Source organism: Periplaneta americana, chromosome 7 (assembly GCF_040183065.1).
Source record: "Periplaneta americana isolate PAMFEO1 chromosome 7, P.americana_PAMFEO1_priV1, whole genome shotgun sequence".
In the NCBI taxonomy this organism is placed as follows: domain Eukaryota; kingdom Metazoa; phylum Arthropoda; class Insecta; order Blattodea; family Blattidae; genus Periplaneta; species Periplaneta americana.
The window spans coordinates 104,395,911-104,417,298 of NC_091123.1; the positions used below are offsets into that span (position 1 = coordinate 104,395,911).

Below are 21,388 nucleotides of genomic sequence, written 5' to 3' on the forward strand. Positions count from 1 at the left end.
TATAGGCCAGTTTCTATCTGATGCTTTTCCAATTCACTGCGGGCTAAAGCAAGTAGATACTATCACCATTACTTTTTAACTTCGCTTTAGAATATGCCATTAGGAAAGTTCAGGATAACAGACAAGGTTTGGAATTGAACGGGTTACATCGCTTCTTGTCTATGCGGATGACGTGAATATGTTAGGAGAAAATCCACAAACGATTAGGGAAAACACGGAAATTTTACTTGAAGCAAGTAAAGCGATCAGTTTGGAAGTAAATCCCGAAAAGACAAAGTATATGATTATGTCTCGTGACCAAAATAATGTACGAAATGGAAATATAAAAACTGGAGATTTATCCTTCGAAAAGGTGGAAAAATTCAAATATCTTGGAGCAACAGTAATAAATATAAATGACACTCGGGAGGAAATTAAACGCAAAATAAATATGGGAAATGCGTGTTATTATTCGGTTGAGAAGCTTTTGTCATCTAGTCTGCTGTCAAAAAATCTGAAAGTTAGAATTTATAATACAGTTATATTACCAGTTCTTCTGTATGGTTGTGAAACTTGGACTCTCACTTTGAGAGAGGAACAGAGATTAAGGGTGTTTGAAAATAAGGTTCTTAGGAAAATATTTGGACCTAAGAGGGATGAAGTTACAGGAGAATGGAGAAAGTTACACAACGCAGAACTGCAAGCATTGTATTCTTCACCTGACATAATTAGAAACATTAAATCCAGACGTTTGAGACGGGCAGGGCATGTAGCATGTATGGGCGAATACAGAAATGGATATAGTGTGTTAGTTGGGAGACCGGAGAGAAAAAGACCTTTGGGGAGGCCGAGACGTAGATGGGAGGATAATATTAAAATGGATTTGAGGGAGGTGGGATATGATGGTAGGGACTGGTTTAATCTTGCTCAGGATAGGGACCGATGGCGGGCTTATGTGATGGCGGCAATTAACCTCCGGGTTCCTTAAAAGCCATTTGTTAGTAAGTAAGTAAGTGCTACAATAATTATAGTTCTCACAACAGAGGAGAAGGTGTTTATTGTCGAGCATTATTTATGGTCATATGGTGTACTGAAATTACGAAAATACTCTGAAAATCAAGATAAGTCATTATAACATGCAAGGCAACATAAGAATGATCTTGTATGACGAAACTTCTAGATGACAGCTAACAATGTTGTGTTATTTGGTGCCGTATTGTTAAATCGCTGCTCGAGCTGCTCTTTATCATGGTGCAACCTCGGCCCATTCTGATGCCCCACTCCATATGACCGGAAAGAATGCTCGACAATAAACACCTTCTCCTCTGTTATGAGAACCATAATTGCAGAAATAAACACAACACTGAATTCATAATATTAAACCAAACTATTATATACAATAAATAAATACTTCATTACTAGGAAAATGTGGACAGCAGATGAACAATAATTTCATTGTCATTTGTTTTGCCGCATACCATATTATTGGGTTCCAAATAATGATATAATATATTATTCATAACTTTCTCAAACACTTCTGAAAATTACATTGATAGTGATATGGATCTAGATAATAAAAATAGCAATGATATGTAGATTTACCTCATTTTATATACATTAGTTTTACAATTCTGTATTGAAGTTTTTCTAGGAAAACAACATATTTTACAGACAAATTACATTAAGTACTGTTGTGATTTATAATTCTAACTTTTTTTTTCTTTCCAACTTTATAGGTGATACTGTTTCACCAGTGAATTCAAGACGCAATTTTATTTGATCATTATGGGACTGAAGTTTCGCTGGTTTCGTGCTCAGATGAAGATGGAAACATCTAGCATCAGTAGTGAACTTACATCATTAGCTGGTGTATATCGAAGTCAGCCATTTGAGGTATCCTGTTCATCTTCAACTCAGGACATAACCCAACCAACATATAAAACTTCCTCGAAACACATACCATCACAAGAAGTTAATCATATCGCATCTAGAAATAATAAGGCTTCAGGTACTTCATTACAACACTCACCTGTATTCGCAAACATCGGACAATCAACAAATCACAAAGGAATTAATTTTGTTGGAAATAATACATCATCCAAGTCATCTAGTAAAAACCCGCTTGTTAGTGTAGAGAAACATAATATAACTTCTAACAATGTAGAAAACGAAACAAAAGCAATAAACAACATGGAAAAAGATAAACCAAAAACCACACGAGGCATTCTACAAAAGAGAAAAGCACCAGCACCATTAGCACCAAAAGGGACGGCAGTTACTCCAAATGCGGAAAAACAAGTGCCAATGCAATTTCTAGACCAGGAAGACTCAGAGACTGAAACATAGAAAAATTAAGATAATGAAATATATGATGTGATAAATATTAATGAAAATACGAAGAGGAACTTGTGACCAATAGCAATCATCATATCTATCACGAACTGAAACTGTGTTGGATTTAATTGGGGCGTTTAGGTGGCTAATGTATTAAATGCATAACACAGGAAAATGCCTTTTATTTTGTGGTTCACATATAACTATATATGGAAGATTAAGTATTAACTGGATGTTATTGAATGACTTATTTAATGAATTGTGGTGTTACAGAAATTGGAAGGTCAAAAGTTTGCTTACAATTGAAACCCAGCCATTTCTGTCCCGAGTTTTTCTCCTGTCACTTCTAATCCCCATATACTTTATCATATACATCATCATGTAGACAAAGAATCTGAAGTAGGAATCTAACGTTCATACATCACAACACTGTATGTTAGAAGAAGTGGTACTTTATATAATGGCACACTTTTGACTGTAAAGCATCAAAATTCTATGTGGCCAAGAAATGGTCAATGAATTTTTCCTGGAGCCCTCTATAAGGAACAGGGTATTTTACTTCCATCCCACAGGAAGACACTAAGGATTTTGACATAGGTATAACTACGTCTTTCTCCTCACTTATGATAAGAGTAATTTTGGAACTGATATAGTCACATAAAAATGCAACCCTTTTCGTCTTCTTCTTGTATGCTCCTTGTTTTCTCCTCATTTTCCTTGTCTTCCCCTTGTATTTCCCTTCCCTCCTTGTTTTACCCTTGTTCTCCTTATATTAGGTACCCTTGTCTTTCTTGTAGTGCAATTGTTCTCCTTGTATTTTCCTTGTAATCCTTGTTGCCTCCTTGTTTTCCTTGCTGTCTCATTGTTCTCTGTGTATTGGTCTTGTTCTTCTTTTTAATAATGGATTTTCAAGAAAACTACTGTCACCCACTCTACATTCAGTGACTTATTCCATTTTATTTATTGTGTCCCATAGATCTTGTATTAATAATGTAGCTGTGGGATGTGAAACAAGTAAAAAATTATATAAAAATATATAATATGAATACATAGAGTGAGCAAATTGATTAAATTTACAAGCATAAATAGTTCATGAGTTGAGTAGAAGGTTAGAATATTGAGAAATTTTGTTAATTCTGTTCTAAGCTTTTTATCAACCTCTGACTGAAGTTCTGGCTGATATTTACATCTATTATCAGGCAGTATATCTCATCTGATGATATGCGTCAGAGGAAGAATAGTTGTTTATACACATATGAAGTCTGATTAGTGTAATTTGTTGCCAGTCACTGATGTATGCAATGGACGCGAAAACAAACTGGTCATACTACCCCATTATCTCCTGACTTAGTTGCCTCATGAGTGATTACTTATTAGTGACACTTATGAGGTTCAAACCTGTCTTGGGGCAGTTGACGAAACAAAAGCCTGGTTTGAACCCGTGAACCATGGATATAATGTCCAGCATGGTAATTGTAAGATCATCAAGGACGAATAATTTATGTTAGAACTGTTATGACTGCATTGGAAATATTTTCAAATGAAAAGAAATCTAACTTCATTTACTCTACCTACCAAACAATGGAAAACAATTCAAATATAAATGAACTGGGTTATAGTGTCATGGAAGGGACTAAAGAAATGATGTTGCAATAGATGAGTGCTGCTATAGGGAAAAAAATGTATAGGCTACTGTAAATAAAATTAAAAGAAGAAATGAGGAGCATATTATCAAAGTTAGACAACTCCATTTTTTTCGATTTCGAGATATCGATCGTCTTTAATAGAATTTTGTATGCTGAATGCGATTCTGGAACTGTTTAGGTTAAGAAACACAGCGAAAATATCACTTAATTTTTGGAATCAAAATGTAGAAAACTCCACTGTTGCTTGGTTTCAAATTAGGACAATTCCTTCAGTAGCCAATGAGAAGCCCACATTCGTATCACCTTTTCCCATCAGGCATCGCGAATCCAATGTGGCTGATTGTTTATATAATCAGTTTGTGGATGAATAAGACATACTGTTTTATGTAAATTTCCTTTGTAAAATTATGTTACATTCAGTGGCGTCTCCTGGGGGTGTGCGGGTCGTGTGCCAACGCCTAAATAAAATTAGGAAATTATGGTATTATTCTTTTAATCCGTATACAGTACATTACATCAGTGTTTTTCTTTAATAATGATTATTAACGCTTCACCTGAACTGCTACTGCTATCTATCGTCTAGCGGCCTAGCCTAGCAGTATGAAACGCGCTAAACTTTGCCATGGCGTTGCAACGAGTACTTGCTGAACCCTCGCTGTAAGAGACTCATTGCGCATGCGTCCTCTCACACTCTCCCTCGTCTTTTAGCTCCTCAGGACGTTGAAATTACTTCCAACGCCACACGCCAGTACCGGCATGAGCAGCTATCGCTGATGTTGCGTATGTTGCGGTATATATCGTTTTAAGATGGCTAGTGAAAGCATTGTACAAAAACTATTACATAGTCCTTTTTCATCGCTTCCTTACGCACAGAAAAAACAAGTTATTGACAGCGGCAGACCATGTCCTAATTTAATAATATCAACGTCTGTAAAGGGCAAATGTGGTGCTACTGGAACTGGAAGGGGGTTCGAGAGACATTTTCGTAAAGAGCTATATGAGATTTCAAACTGGCTTTGCGGCTGTGATGTAGTGAACAGATTTTATTGTTGGACATGTTTGTTATTCTCAACAAAGAAAACTGTTTGGAATCAGCAAGGGTATGGTGATTTAAATCACCTCAATACTGCTGTGAAGAAACATGGTGAGTCAGAAATTCATCTCGCTAGTTTTTTAACGTTCAACAGATTTATTGCATCCCCTACTAGAATTGATGTTCTTCTGGATTCTCAACGAAAGGTTGAAATAGAACTGTATAACGAAAAAGTAAAAAAGAACAGGGAAATATTAAAGAGATTGATTAATGCTGTTTGCTATTTAGCGAAACAGGAACAGTCATTTCGAGGCCACGAGGAAAGTTCAGAATCTATAAACAAAGGTAATTACGTGGAATTTCTTCTTGCAAGTGCAGAGTTCGATTCACCATTGAAAGAACATTTACTAACGTCTACAGTTTTCCGTGGTACTTCGGCAAGCATTCAAAATGATTTAATCAATTCAGTAGCCGATGTTCTGAGAGATGAAATCTACAACGAAATTCAGAATACGGATTTTGTGGCTATTATGCTTGATGAAACATCAGACATAAGCAATAAGTCACAGTTATCAACAGTATTTCGTTATTTTTCAGTTTCACAGAAGAAAGTAGTAGAACGGTTTCTTGGGTTTCGTGACGTGAGCGCTGACAGAACTGCAGCAGCTCTTTTTGATCATGTCAATGAAATAATAGAACAATATAACTGTGGGGAAAAACTAGTCGCTCAAACATATGACGGCGCTGCCGTGATGAGTAGTCACCTCAATGGACTTCAAAGCAAAGTTCTGGAAAAATATCCTAAAGCTCTCTTTACGCACTGCTATGCTCATGTTATGAACCTAGTACTTCAACAATCATTAGAATGTAACAAGGACCTAAAAGTATTTTTTTCCGGTCTTAAATCACTGCCTACATTTTTTTCTCATTCTTCTAAGAGGTTACATGAGCTTTCAGCATTCATGTCCCGAAAGCTACCATCATTGTCTAATACCCGATGGAATTTTACCTCTAGACTTTTCCATACAGTCAGTGAGAACAGAGAAGCATTGATAATGTTCTTTGAACATGTTAAGGAAAGTGGAAACTTTGATCATATAACTGCAATGACCGCAAATGGATTTTCTAGCTTCCTCAAGGATTTCCAGAACATATTTTTAATAAAGGTTCTATCTAACCTACTTGCTTTTTCGGATGTTTTGTTCACTATACTTCAGTCAAAAAATGTTGATATTTTGTATGCCAGTACTAAAATTACAGCATTTCAACAGCAGCTGCAAAAGGAAAGAGAGAATTTCGAAGCAGTGTGATCTTCTATTCATGATACTGTGGAAGATGAAGAGGTGATTGAAGTAAAAAAAGAGGAGATTGAACACTGAGTCACAGCGAGATTATTTCAAGCGACTTTATTTCGAAATCATTGATAATGTTAGCAACCAGTTAACAATTAGATTTGCATCATTTGAAAAGCTACAGTATTTTAATTTGATAAATCCAACAAAAATGGCCCACTTCAATAAAAGAGAAAACTTCCCAAATGATTTATTAAATAGAGTGCAAAATATTTATGGCAGTGTTTTCAATGTAAGCAAACTCCAGAATGAACTTCACGTATGGTATGCTTCTAATGAAGGGACGGACAAAACGCCAATTCAAATTGTAAATTATCTATTGGACATGAATTTAATGAGTGGATTTACGGAAATATACAAATTAGCATTGCTGGTCTCTACAATTCCTTGCACTACGTCATCTGTGGAGAGGTCATTCTCATCATTGAAGAGGATCCACACCTACTGCCGCTCCACTCAAACACACAACCGGATGACTAACTTAAGCCTTATCTCAATCGAGAAGGAATTACTTGCCAGCTTACGAGAGGACAAATCCAGGTTCTACGAAGCAGTAATCAAGAAATTCTTGCAGAAGGAAAGGAGAGTGGATTTCGAATTCAAATAACTGTAACGAGACAGCTTCAGTGCTTTTGGTTTTCAATTAATTATACTTATATGTTGTTTAGATTTATCTTAATCGATGTTTACTCTGTCAGCTTGATTCAATTTTACTGATGTTTAAAAAATTTACGCTAATTACCTTTATGAATGACTTTCCTATTATTTGTTCACAAAAAAAATATGAGGGAATGTGTAAAGGTTAATAGAGTATGTTTTATTTAATTTTTTTCTTTGCCAACGCCTTAAGATCAAAGTCAGGAGACGCCACTGGTTACATTGTTATTTAAATAAGAATATGGAAGTTCATGTCAAAGAAGTTCCTCAAAAGAAAGCAAGGAAGCTTCATTTGATTTCAAAAACAGACAACTCCATGACTTATTGACCACGAAACTTATCTAGGCAGCTGGGTTCCCTATTGCTCTCTCGCTGCCCTGTAGCTATCTGCTGGCTACCTGACTGTCGCTGCAGCAGTTGTACGTACAGTTACAAAAACATCATTCAGTATTTAATTTCAGTGCATTTCATTCAATATGGTAGGAGAAAGTATATGATTTCACAAAATAACAAACATAAATAAATCACATTTTTCTTTTTCTGTGTGCAATACAGTATGATCACAACTCCAATTATTACAATATTCGTATCTGACCGTGATGGTAAGCAATACATAAAGTCTTTCAAGTAGAAGCACAGGTCTGTAGTTGTTGGGTTTCCAAAAAACTTCACTTTCACACACAGTCATTATTATCCACATTCTTCTTCTTCCTCCTCTTCTTTCTCTTCTTCTTCATCATCATCATCATCATCATCATCATCATCATCATCATCATCATCACTGCTGGTGCCGTCTAGACATATTATAAATTCGTCAATAGTGTCCTCCATTATGGCGTCATTTTTCCAGTAGTCCTGTTCGAAATGCACCACATGGTTGCAAAAGCCTGCACAGTCTTCTCTTGTCACCTGGTCCACAGCTGCTGTGGTCGTCTCCTGTAGTATCTTCAGTGACAGATCACCAGCAGGATTGTTTTCACGAACTAGTGCTTAATCTTGGAACACGCCAGCTTTGTACAACTGAACTCGCACATGTATGATGGGAGCAGAAGTAATGAATGGCCATGCTATTTCAGAAGCTGGTCAACTCTGAATAATTTTTCTACTGGTTTATGCAGGTCAATTAGGTCAATCGAATCACATTTTCTCATAGACGACGAAATAGGAATGCCTTTCTTATCGAGCCATGATATCATGTCCTTCTTGACAACATATTCCGTTAGTAACTATATTGCCATTAATTTTCGAATGCCCAAGTATTAAAAAAAATGGAAAAATTAATATCATTGTGTTAACCTACCTCTTCTTCATGATTTCAGAGTCTCGTTCGGATGTTGTTGCGCATCTTTCCTTATTGTGAGTATGAGCTATTCCATCTCAAATCGACCGAAATATAGAGAAAATTGACCTTACAATTTATAAATACAATGAAACTTTTTTTGGACGTAGAGAACTGTGATACAATGCTTTGTGCAAAATTTGAGGCATCAGAACTTCATAGTGTTTAAATTAAAAATATTTAAATTTATCGTATTTTCATAAAATTAGCAACTTTAAACTGTTGCAGCTCCGAAACCTTTCACACAATGATCAAAATCATGGTTTATTTTGATGCTGAGAAATTAAAGTTTATATTGACATATAAACAGATTTTCTTACTTTTTATGGGAATGGAGAAATTTAGATTTTTCCTCTTTAAGATGCCTTTGGCTAGGAAAAAATATTTTTAAAATATATAGTTAGATTCCGCATTGAAAGTACAAATAAACACATATTTTTTACTGATGGTATGTTGATAAGAAAGTATTGAAAATATCAAATAAAAAAATTAAATAGTACGCGCGTGATTTAACCAGCTGACTGTGAGACGGGAGCTAAGCCGAGACAAGCAAGGCCAGGAGACAAACATTTGATGTGTCGTCTAGCAGCACATGGCTGTCCTAGCTTTATCACAGGTTTTCATAAACACAGAAGTAAAATTACGCCCAACGCTTGCTTATCTTCAGCTCTCGGCCAGTGCGTGCGGTACTGTGCTGTTCAAGTCTAGGCGTGTGAAAATAATCTATTTAATACCCTCGAAACTTATTGCCGTACCACTAAGCAAACAATGCCGAATCCCTCTTAATAATGCAAGGTTTTTCCTCAATATTTTTTTTTACATTTTTACAAATGGCCAAAAAGCCTAAAAGCAAGTAAAATCAGATTATCTGTCTCCCTATCTACAATAAAAATAAGGATTAGTTCTTAACATAACCTACCAAATGTCAGCTTCAAAATAAGCTCTCGTTCAATGTTCTGCAGTAATTGGTTCCAGAGTTCTGAGCGCTGAAAGAGGCTTGTTTTTATAAAATACGCCAAATTTGTCGATCAATAATACGAAAACCGTTTGACTTTCGAGAGTATATTTTTGAAAATGCACTCCCCTCAGCACCTTGTATAAGTAGGGAAAAAATTAAAGTATAAAAAAATGCGAGGTTTTTTACTGATCGATTTCATATGGAATAGCCTGTAATCTTACAGATCTCGGACTCACACCTTATGATTATGTCTCGTGACCAGACCATAGTACGAAATGGAAATATAAAAATTGGAAATTTATCCGTTGAAGAGGTGGAAAATTCAAATATCTGTAGCTTGGAGCAACAGTAACAAATACAAATGATACTCGGGTGGAAATTAAACACAGAATAAATATGGGAAATACCTGCTATTATTCGGTTGAGAAGCTTTTTGTCATCCAGTCAGCTCTCAAAAAAGCTGAAGGTTAGAATTTATAAAAGAGTTGGTACTGGTTCTGTATGGTTGTGAAACTTGAACTCTCACTTTGAGAGAGGAACAGAGGTTAGGGTATTTGAGAATAAGGTCCTTAGGAAAATTTTTGAGGCTAACAGGGGTGAAGTTACAGGAGAGTAGAGAAAGTTACACAACACAGAACTGCACACATTGTATTCTACACCTGACATAGGAACATTAAATACAGACGTTTGAGATGGGCAGGGCATGTAGCACGTACGGGCTAATCCAGAAATGTATATAGAGTGTTAGTTGGGATGCCGGAGAGAAAAAGGTCTTTGGGGAAGCCAAGACATAGATGGGAGGATAATATTAAAATGGATTTGAGAGAGGTGGGATATGATTACTGTAGAGACTGGATTAATCTTGCTCAGGATAGGGACCGATGGCAGGCTTATGTGAGGGCGACAATGAACCTCCAGGTTCCTTAAAAGCCATAACTAAGTAAGACATTTCTGTTTCCCCTCTTGATCGCAACAAACAACCACTGACCTTATTATCTCCTTCTCATTACTGTGTACGCGTATAACCTTGTTGCATTACTACCGGCCATTGCATAAATATGTCTTCACATAACGCAAAATTACTGTAAGTACAACGAACTCTTCGATCACACTAAGCAAGCAAATGTATTTTACCCACCTCGTACACCATCCTCCCCTCTCCTGCCTCACTACCGCTAGAAGCGACCCCTCTATTCCCTGCGCCTCTCTCTTTTAGCTGCCCAGATAAGTTTCGCGGACAGTAGTTTCAGAGATGGACAACCCCATTTTTTAAACTTATATTCAAGGGCTCAGAGCCAAAGGCGACCAACCCACAATTTTGTATTGGTCATTATTAAGCCTTTTTTTTCAAAACTATACATTGTTGTTATAGATTCATGCTGTATTTTTGTATTTATTCAATGTAGACCAATTAAAATAACTTGTGAAACAAATAATTTTTTGTCAGGATCCTTTTAACTTCAACCTTTATTTACTCATTTTGTAATTGTGGGTTAGTCGCCTTTGGCTCTGAGCCCTTCAATTACGACATGAATATTAATTTTAATCACATTTTGAGACTGAAAAAATATTTTTATGACCCATGAGAATGTATAAAAAAATGTATGTATAACGGTGACATTGGTTTCCAAGGATCTAGTTTTTCACCGCTCCTGTAAAAAAAGCAAAAGTGAAGTTGTCCAACTTTGGTACCAAGTTCCTCAAATACATTCACAATATCAGGTATTTTGTACACCATTGTAATTCAATTTAATTTGTAATTTGATATAATACAACTTTTTAAAATGCTTTACACCGTTCATGTTTCTTTAACTTATTTTGAATATCGTCAAATGGGGTGATATTGGACAGATGAGGTGATGTCGGACATTAGTGACCTTTTGTGTTTCAGTGTTGATAGCAGCGTGCTGTTTGATGTAAATTTACTGCGCTTTTGCATGGTGATTGTTGAATTCATTATCTTTGATGTAAGAACATTTTTTTATTCTTTTGTGTCACAGAATATCCACTGTTGAGTGGCAAAACAAAATCATAAAAACCAATTATTTTTATTCTAAGAATACTTTCAAATGTGCACTTGCAATCATTGTTGATGAAGATCCAATTAATTTAACATCAGTTTCTACTATTTCTTTGCAAAACATCACCATTCTTGCTTGTCTGAAGTGAGGTAATTTTAATGTATTTCGAGTCAATTATTTAATATTAATGTTATTATTATTTAATAGTATCGGACGAAGTATGCATAATGCCATGTAGGTACCAAAGCTAAGCTAGGTGTGAAGCAAGGTGTAATTATGACCCTGGAAATATTAAGAAGCTATTTTCGCTGTGAAAACAGACAAATTGTCTTATCAAAAGGCTTCGGAGCATTTGTAATAGACATGTTGACTAAATATTTGTGCCAGGTTGGTTTTTTAATTTATTTTGTAACATTCAATATCACTATATGTTATGTAATTAAGGCTGGATTTGTTATAAAAGTTTATGCTCGACCGTGCCAAAATGTAGTAATTATAACCTGGTAGCAGTCCTTTAATGCATGTCATTAAAGTACACCTATTCATTAAAGTTCAGGTTTTCGATTATTCTCGGATATGCAATCAAAAGACAACTAGCAAAACGTCACGCAGGCTGGAAATCCAATACTGTCGCAGAAGGTTATGTTCTGTTACCATAATAATTAGCGTTAATTGTAAATAATATTCAAATAAATACAATTTATCATCTCGTTTTTCAATGTAGAATTCAATTTCAAGGTTATAACAAGTTTAACGTTTATCTTACGAGATTATATCAAGGTCGTCGACATTCGTTGCCCGGAAAAAATCAATACTTTCACGTCTGCGCACATCTCACAATTTACGAGATTGCACAAGGTCAGTTCGCTCCCCAGTCACATAACCATAACATGAATACTTTCAAATTTCAAATTAGAAATATGGACGAGCATAAAAAGTCGTATCAAAAAAAGCCTATAATGGTATTAAGACGCTTGTATGAAAATTATTAAACTCGCTTGTGCTCGTTTCATAAACATTCTCGCGTCTTAATTGCTATCATTGTAGACTCGTTGCATAATGTACTATTAAAATAAAGCAGCAATAATTTAAGTATTTTTTAAAAACATAAAAATGTGTCCAAAATCATCCCAACTGTGCAGTGACACTGAACAGTTTTTAAATTATTGTATTATGTCATTTCTGAACGCAAGCACATCAGTTGAGATTGTCACATTCTAGAGACACATAATAATGTATAATTACAAAAAAACGCAAATTATCAATCATTACACAAGTGATATCTTAAAGAAATATAAAAACTATCCGATATCACCCCATTTGACAATACTCTACTGGATTGTAGAAAATAGTGAATCACAAAAAAAAACCGCAAATTATCAATCATTACACAAGTGGTATCTTAAAAAATATATAAATACTATTGATATTACTCCATTTGATAGTACTCTACTGGATTGTAGAAGCTAGGGCCTACTATAACGTTAACTCTGATTGAGATTCTGGCTGATATGGATATCTATTATCAGGCAGTACATCTCACTTGATGATAACGTGTCAGAGGAAGAACAATTGTTTGTATGGATCTGAAGTCTGATTAGTGGAATATGTAGCTAATCGGCAATATATGCATTGGAAGGGGAAAGGAACTGGCCACCCTACCCCATTATCTCCTGGTCTAGTTGCCTCATGAGTGATGCCTTATTGGTGTTACTTAAGAGTTTCAAACCTGTTTTTGGACAGTCGACTAAACAACAATACTATAATGTAAAGTAATTAAAATACATGCAGTTTCAGAATTCACAATTTAAGAATATAGGTTAAAGAAAATCTGTATTTTCTTTGTAAAATATGGCACTTCATCCATAAACAATTCTGAATTCTTCATTAACCAAACTAAAATCACTGGCACACTAAGCTTTCTTTTCACCTTTGTCGATTTGTTTTATGAAATTAATTTTATCTCGTACATTTAAAACTTTTCTTTTCTCTGCTCTTTGCTCCACTAATTGTACTGTATGCAACACCTGTTTGCAAATGGAATATCTGGATTACAACATGCCAGTACAGTACACAATTTGGCCTGCTATTGTTTGTAAAGAGTTTCTGGCAGAACATAAGAAATCAGAAATCCAGTTCTTGACCCACAAAATGCTTTTGTCACAGTAAGTGAAAACAGTATTTGTCACTAATGACATTACCAGTTACCAACTAATTCCTTTCAACGACAATATCTGTTTAATGTACATAGAACACGAATTTTTAAAGAATTTACACTCTTGATAAATGTCACCATAAATGAGCTGCTTACTAAAAACGTGTCATTACAAAAATGATGTCATATTTGTTTAATAAAGATAAAAACCGTACTTCTTAATGATTGTCACTATAGCCGAGATGTCACACAAACTGTGTTCGTTTTAATCAAGTACAACTGTATAAAAATGAAGATTCAAATGTATACTTTAAAAATCTTATGTAACAAAGATATTATATGTATAAGGCATGATAAATTTCTTTCATGTCATGTTTAAATTAATACCGCCTAGTTCAAATTGATTGTACCTATTTTTTTAAGTAATTATGTTAACATGAGAACAAACCCAAATGACTGGCGTGAAAAATTACTTGTGAAATCGTACATGAAGATGGGTTTATGGTGAAAAGGTCATTAGAAATGGATAACCGGAAGATAATTAAATTTTTCAATGTCAGGCTGCAGAAATTTGTAAGCAAATATTTCCTAATCTCTGTAATATAATGATCAAGAATGAAAGACCAGGAACGTCAGACACTGCACATGAAAACATATTTCTGCATATTGCATTGAATATCAACAAGATATTGCAGTAAACACATCGAGAAGATTTACAACATTCACTATACATTCCAGATGTGTTACAAAGTGAATTTTGAAAATCAGTCAAATATTGGGACTACTGCACATCGGCAATCAAACTTGGTCACAAACATATTTATCACTTGTATACAGATATTCAATAAGTAATATCTGTGGAGCTGGTATTTTATTATCACTTGTCTTAATTTACTTTGTTTGAAAATAAGCGTTCTTCTCACAATAACTTCACTGTCAAAGGTTCAGTTTAATTTTATTATTGTGACTTATATGGTTCTTTTTTTCAACAGGTGTAAGAGTGAGCAGTGGTAGTTTCTTTGTCCTTAGTACACATTTACTCATTTGAGAGAGAGAAAATATGAATTTTTCATTCAAAATATCATAGCCAGAATAGTTACGATCAGTCTAGTAAGTTCAAAACCTTAGGCAAACCCAAATATACTCAATCAGCTTACTGAAGCTAGCTCATTGCCCAGAGGGGTAGAGTTACCAGACGTCCAGGTTTCTGCGGATATGCCCCAGTTTTTTATATGCATGGCTACAACCATGAGGTTTTTACTGAATCACTGGTTTATGGTTTTCAATAGTGATTTGTATTTCAAAAACTCATTCGTACACTTGCGACAGTAATTATAATCAATACAAGAATAAAAATTAGAATTTTTATGGGTGGAAAAGTTGAAATGCAACAACTATAAATTATCCAGCTACACAGAGATCTCTGATGTTCTCCTTTTTATTTTTTAGTCAACTGATTTTAAACTCACTGGGTGTTGACATTTTAAAGATTGGTGATATGAAGGTGTTTGATAAATTTTGTAATCTGATGAATAGGTACCGGATTTTTATGTAATTACATATTACATACCTTTCAACCTAACCATATATAAATAACAAATCTTTGCGAATCTTGTAATTACCATTAATATATTAAAATTTGATACTACATATTATTTATATTTACCCCATATTACATATTATGGCTTGGTAGCTATTACATAAATCTACATATTTAGGAGTTTTATTCATTTTTACTCCTCTAAAAAAAAAAAAAAAAAAAAAAACTTCTGCTGGAGAAGTTTACAATTTGAAATACACAGATTTAAAAATCCTTTTTACCTACCCAAGAAAGGATATATTTCGGGACGAAACATAACATCCTTAGTTCCAGAAAGTAATAGAGGCACTCACCCCTTACTGCCCACTGTAGATATGAGTGAACAAAAGGCAATCTCGCTCATACAACTACCTTGTATTGTAAAATCACTCAGAAAGTAGCGTTGCCTTCATGCAGTGGAGTGGGACGAGGATGACATGATTGTCTCAAACTATAATTATTGTTCTGCAAACGTCTTAACAAGCCGTTCCCATGCAATTTGCAACCTTACCCACCCTCTTCCTAATCCTTCCATGGAAAACCCGTGTCAAGTCTGACATGAGCAGAAATATAGTAGCCGACTTTTGAAAAGCTGGAGTAAAGGAACAAACTGGAAAGATGTTCAAAGATTAAAATAAATAGCTTTTCAGGTTATTGCTTGACCTCTTCACTTTGAATTTAGTTGACCTATACGGAAATGGGATTTTCCGAGCAATTAGAAAGTATGGTTCTCAGCTGAAATAATCCTACCCTTCTGAAGGAGACTGGAATGTCACTTTTCAAACAACAGTTTCTAACTACCTATAGCTTGAGGTTTTAGTAGGTACTTTGTTTCTTACAGGAGTAGCTAAAATGCATGTAACTAACTAAAATGGCCCCTGTATCTTCAACCCTAAGACAAAAATAAGATCATGAATTATTGCGATGGACGAAGCTTTCACTACAGATGGAAAAATAGTAATGTGTCAAGTGTGCGGTAAAAAATTCGGGTGCTCTATGAAATCACAATTGGAGAGTCTTACCTATCCTATGCCTGCCAGATATTGATATTAAATATTTTCATGATTTTACATATTTTGGTACATATTCAGATTATTTTTCTTACATAAATATGTACATATTTCACACCTTGATATTACATAAAAATTCGGTCCCTACTGATGAAGTACCGTAGTTTCCCCTAACTATGGTCCACATTTTTCACATTTGTCTTTGTATATTCAGTACTATTCATCCAGATTAAGTGAAATTTTGGCTTCGGACTCTTGTAAGTGCATATTAAATAAATATTGACATATGTGTTTGAAATTATTTAATTACAAGCGTTAAAAAGATAATAAGCATTGGTACATAGTTGTATTCTGAGTTGCCCAATTATGGTCCACTCATATATTCACGATTGAAAGCATGAATGGACTATAGCTGGAGCTGTAATTATTCGTAAATCAATACATTGAATTTCTAATTTAAGGGTAGAAACATAATCTAGCACAGAAATATTAAAAATAAATTAAAAGTACATGGATTCTCTTTATTAGTACACATTGCATAAACACACAATAAACAAGTGAAATCTGAAGGTCATTTTCCTGCAATAATGAACAACTACAGTATATTAAAGAACAAAAGTACGGTATCAAAATAAACTAACACATTCTCAGCAAAATATTATGCACATAAATTCACTGATAATGTTTATTTACCATACTGAGAACTACATTCAGTAGGCTTATTTCGATCCTTTGAATCTCCACTTCTATTGTAATTCTGAAATTGAAAATAGATCTCTCTTTTTCGAGACGCATTTGGGGTCTTCAATTTGTTTTATTATGTTTTCCTTTCTATAGAATAAAATGTCTTCCATTTCTCGTCACCTCATTAATTGCCACTTCTTACCATACATGAAACAACAGTTCCATTGTTCTTCACTTCCAAAACTTTCCCTGGCCACATAAGTAACTACCATATAACTATGTGCATTTAGCATTAATTTAACAGATTTTGTCTTCTTTTCCACATCTGACTCACTGTCTGTAAATATGGAGAGAACACCGGAAACATCATAATCTGTATCCAATTCAATTTCATCGCTCTCATAGTCACTTACAGGGACAGTTGTTTTCCTTCTACCCTGAAGTTTTCGTTTTACTGGACCATCATTCGTGCTAGTACCATTGATGCTGGAACAGCCTGTTTCTTTATTTACTGGACCATAATGTTAAATGGTGTTTTAGAATATACTGAGCTACCGTATTTGCAGAAGTAAATAATCACATTGATCACATTTTATTAAAACAAATATTTCAAAATGAAGTACAACTATGGTCCAAGAAAAATTGTGGTACATAGTTGAGGATTGACTTCTAGCCTTGAGGTTAAACATTTTTCACGCAGAGTCCTTAACCTCTGCCAGTCTAATTATTACGTGAAGGTAAACACTATATAGCCAGGTTTAATTGTACAAACAATCATATATCTATAACTTACCAGTTCTACAGAGGAGAGCTTAATAAAACAAACACAAACTGAATGATTTCGTGTCTTCACACATTCAATAGAACGATACACACTGACCTTGTTAAGCATCCATATCATTGCCACGTGTAATGGTAGATGGAAGCATCAATGGGAAACATAATTCCATCACAGTAGCGCCGAACTCTTGGGAGACTAAGTAGAACATAATGCGTTTTGGACCATAGTTGGGTGCTTGGACCATAGTAATGGGAAATGACAGTATATTAAGAAAGATAGGAGTAAAGGTACAAAGTAAAACTAGAAAATATCAATTATTTATGAAAATATTTTGGCTACGTTTTGATTATAAATCCATTCTAACAGATTACTAACTGTTTTATTTATAATTTTCATTGGAAATATATTTTTTATTTGTTAAAGGATTATAGTCAAGTTCTAAGAATCTCACCACTGATGCTCTGATGTTTTATTCAACTGAACAGAGTCTGACAACTTGAATATTATTTACACATTATTCTTGGACTGTCTGGATATGTATAATGCTTCAAACTCGATTTTTAAGATATTTTTATTTTATTAGTTTAAAATCAACTATGTAACTTCAATAATTGAAATGTATTTCTCTAAATAAAAATTCTGTACTCTTCAGAGATAAATTTAGTCTATGTATTAAGCAAGCTCGGAATAGGATCAGTGAGTTTGGGAACTACAACCCTCGTACATTTGCATTCCGGCCATTAGCCATCTCACTCATTGAATGATATCTTATTACTCTGCTAGATGGTTGATTCTGAACTTCAATTTGAAACCGTGCATGGAAGGCACTTGCAAGGCAAAACTGCATGTTGCATTATATACGGTTAGGAAAAATTGGTACGTTTAACTGGTGTTATTGTGCAGTAATGATTACAATCTACTTTGCTGAAAATGGTCGTGTCTTGCAGTTCATACAAATATACAGACAGAACACAAAATAAGTAAGAAAATAAATCTTTCCATAGGCAAATAATTATTGTGGACTTTCTTAACATCTTTTTTTAAGTATGTTTATATACACTTTAACATCTATGATCATATCGGGTGTGTAGGAGTTTTGAGTATACTAGTAGGCCATTGACTATTGTTGAGTTGCTGATTCCATTGTCATGTCTTACAGATGGTTTGTGTTCTTGTAGCTCATTTAGATTTTGTTTCAGTAGTTATACTTATTTATTGATTATGTTATGAATCATGGTATGTAAATGTTCAATCTGCTATTTGCCTTTATGACTGTGGAAAACCAAATCTTAATCAGAATGGTGTTTGAATCACGGACCCCCGAATGCGAATCTCATATGTTACCGTCTCAGTCATTTCACTCGGTAAAAAAAAAAAAGTATATATACTGATTTAATTCAGAAAACGGCAGTTGGTTATATCATCATCATTATAACCATACCACGTATTAGACCTAGGGGTCTCTTTAAAAAAGCAAAACTTATAACTCATTCTTGCTGGCATCATGTCAGTTGTCTCTAATGATGTGTTAATACTCATGAGACTGTAATCGGTTGTATATTGTTACGTGATGATATATTTTTTGCCACGCAACATGGCGCATTCGCGGCTTCACTGAGAACCAGTACAAAACAGGTCAGTCATCCATCTAGTGAAGTAATAAGACATTTGCGTTGCTATAGCATGGCGAGATGTAAAGGCAGGAATCTCAAGGATCTGTACTAGGGCCTCTACTTTTCGCTATTTACATTAACGACATCTCTAATGCCCTTAAACATTGTCAGCATCATCTCTATGCAGATGATCTTCAGATATATATACATCCACGACCAAACTCACTTAATGATAGCCTATCAAAAGTAAATCAAGATTTTACGTTAGTCAGCAGCTGGGCTACAAAATGCGGGCTAAACCTTAATCCAGGTAAAATGCAAGTAATTCTACTAGGACATCAAAGATTACTATCTTCCATCAGCATTAATACACTTTTGCCAGTGATTTTAAATAATACTATAATACCATTCAGTACTACCGTTAAAAACTTAGGTTTCCATTTCGACTCGAATCTCAGCTGGAATGCACAGGTAAAATATGTCTGTAAGTAAACTTTCTCAATCTTGCATTCACTGAAAAGACTGAAAAATTTCTTTCCTTCTAAACTGAAACAGATTTTTATACAGACCCTGGTGATGCCTTACTTTGACTATTGCGACGTTTTGTATAGTGACCTTAGTGTTGAATTGTCATTCAGGTTTCAGCGTGTTTGTAATGCTTGTGTCTGTTTCATTTTTAACAGCTGTAGCTATGATTATGTCTCCGAGTATTTCTTACAATTATCTTGGCTTCATTTACGAGAGAGACGTTCAGTTCATTCACTCTGTTTGCTGTATCAGATTTTACATAATTCCACACCTATTTACCTAGTTCCTCTCTTCACACTTTTAGCATCCCATCACAATCGTGATACAAGTTCACAGCATAACCTTGTTCTATCAATTCCATATCATCAAACATCTCTCTACTCTGCTTCCTTCACAATACGCACAGCCCGTTCCTGGAATTCCTTGTCACAGGAAACCAGGAGCAGTCAGAGTCTAAAATCTTTTAAGTACACTCTACTTAGAAATGTTTTTATTGAACAGAACTAGACTCTTGTGGAAGTTTATAAATAGTCTTAAATGACAAAGTTATTTTTTTCTCCTCTTTCTTCCTTTTTCTTTCTTTTCCTTTTTTATTATCTTGATATAACTTATTACTTAATCATTTGTATTTGTATGTCATTTAGTAAGACTTTGCTATTCAACATTTTATGTCTTGTAACCCACTTGTATTTTCCTATTAGTATATTAACTGTATACTATATCTCAAGTGAATTAATCATCGAATTTATCTCGAGCATTGTAAGTTGTAGAAGTTGTGTGAATGTGTATTTTCGCCTTGTTATGTAACTGTTTTGATTATGTGTAATTTTCTACTTTATTTTATATTGCTCTTATATTATTGTGACAGCCGCGTCCGGAATCGAGTGCATGTCTGGCAGAAGGGAGGGCACGCGGAAAAACTAGCGGCGGAGAGGGGAAAGCCAGCTTCGGTGAGCACTGGGCGCGGCGTAGAGAGGGGAGGGGGAGACGATGGGATGCTGGGCCGTGGCAGAGAGGGGGAAGAAAAGCAACTGTGACTCAGCGGAGAAATCCGGAGAAGTCTCCAGAAGCGGCATCTGTAGAAATTTCGGGAACAGTACAATTCAGAATGTGTGACCTAATAAATAGAAGAGCAAGTGAGTGGCACAGCCAGTTTTAGTTTAGAACAGCCAGTCAGTTTGTGAAGCATCTGTGAGCGAGCAAGGAAGCCAGCCTTCGAGACCAGAGTTCGAACTGTGGCAGCGACCAGGCGAGTGTGGCTTTTCCAGAAGACTTTATCTGAAAGTCTTGAATTCGAAGTTCAGTGAACTGTCTCTGGAAGTCTTGGGTTCGATATACTGTAAACTTGAGTGAATGAGCTGGAGGAAGTAGCAAACGAACTGTGAACTGAGAGCTGACAGTTTTGTTTTGTAAATAGTGCTTTGTGAACATTAGCTGAGATTAGGAGTACATTGTTGTTCTCAATAATCCACGTGATTTGTCATTGTTGTCTGTGGAGAGCAATAACGAATACTGTCTTGCTGTGTGAAGTGAAATACCCATTGTTGACGGGAGTGTTTAAATTCAGAAATAGAAAGCCATTATTGTTGCAAATAAAAGTAACATTATTGTTTTGAATTAAAAGTCACATTTGGTGTCAGAAACGGGACATTGTCGACATAATGGAGAACCTACAGCAGATCTTGCAAGCTATCGCGGAACTGAAGAATGACATAAGTG

The 21,388-nt window shown here is 35.0% G+C and overlaps 1 protein-coding gene and 1 long non-coding RNA gene across 12 annotated transcripts in view; one reads left to right on the top strand and one right to left on the bottom strand.

Annotated features, from left to right (window-relative positions):
- The window catches only part of LOC138703329 (uncharacterized), a 48,115-nt gene extending 37,027 nt beyond the window's left edge, over window positions 1-11,088 (top strand). The window contains exon 2 of the long non-coding RNA XR_011333112.1: window positions 1,716-11,088. This is a non-coding gene — a long non-coding RNA (uncharacterized lncRNA). The remainder of the gene's footprint in view (window positions 1-1,715) is intronic.
- Pi3K68D (phosphatidylinositol-4-phosphate 3-kinase catalytic subunit Pi3K68D) overlaps window positions 1-21,388 on the bottom strand; it is a 987,208-nt gene that overhangs the window by 173,248 nt on the left and 792,572 nt on the right. The gene's annotated exons all lie outside the window — the stretch shown is intronic.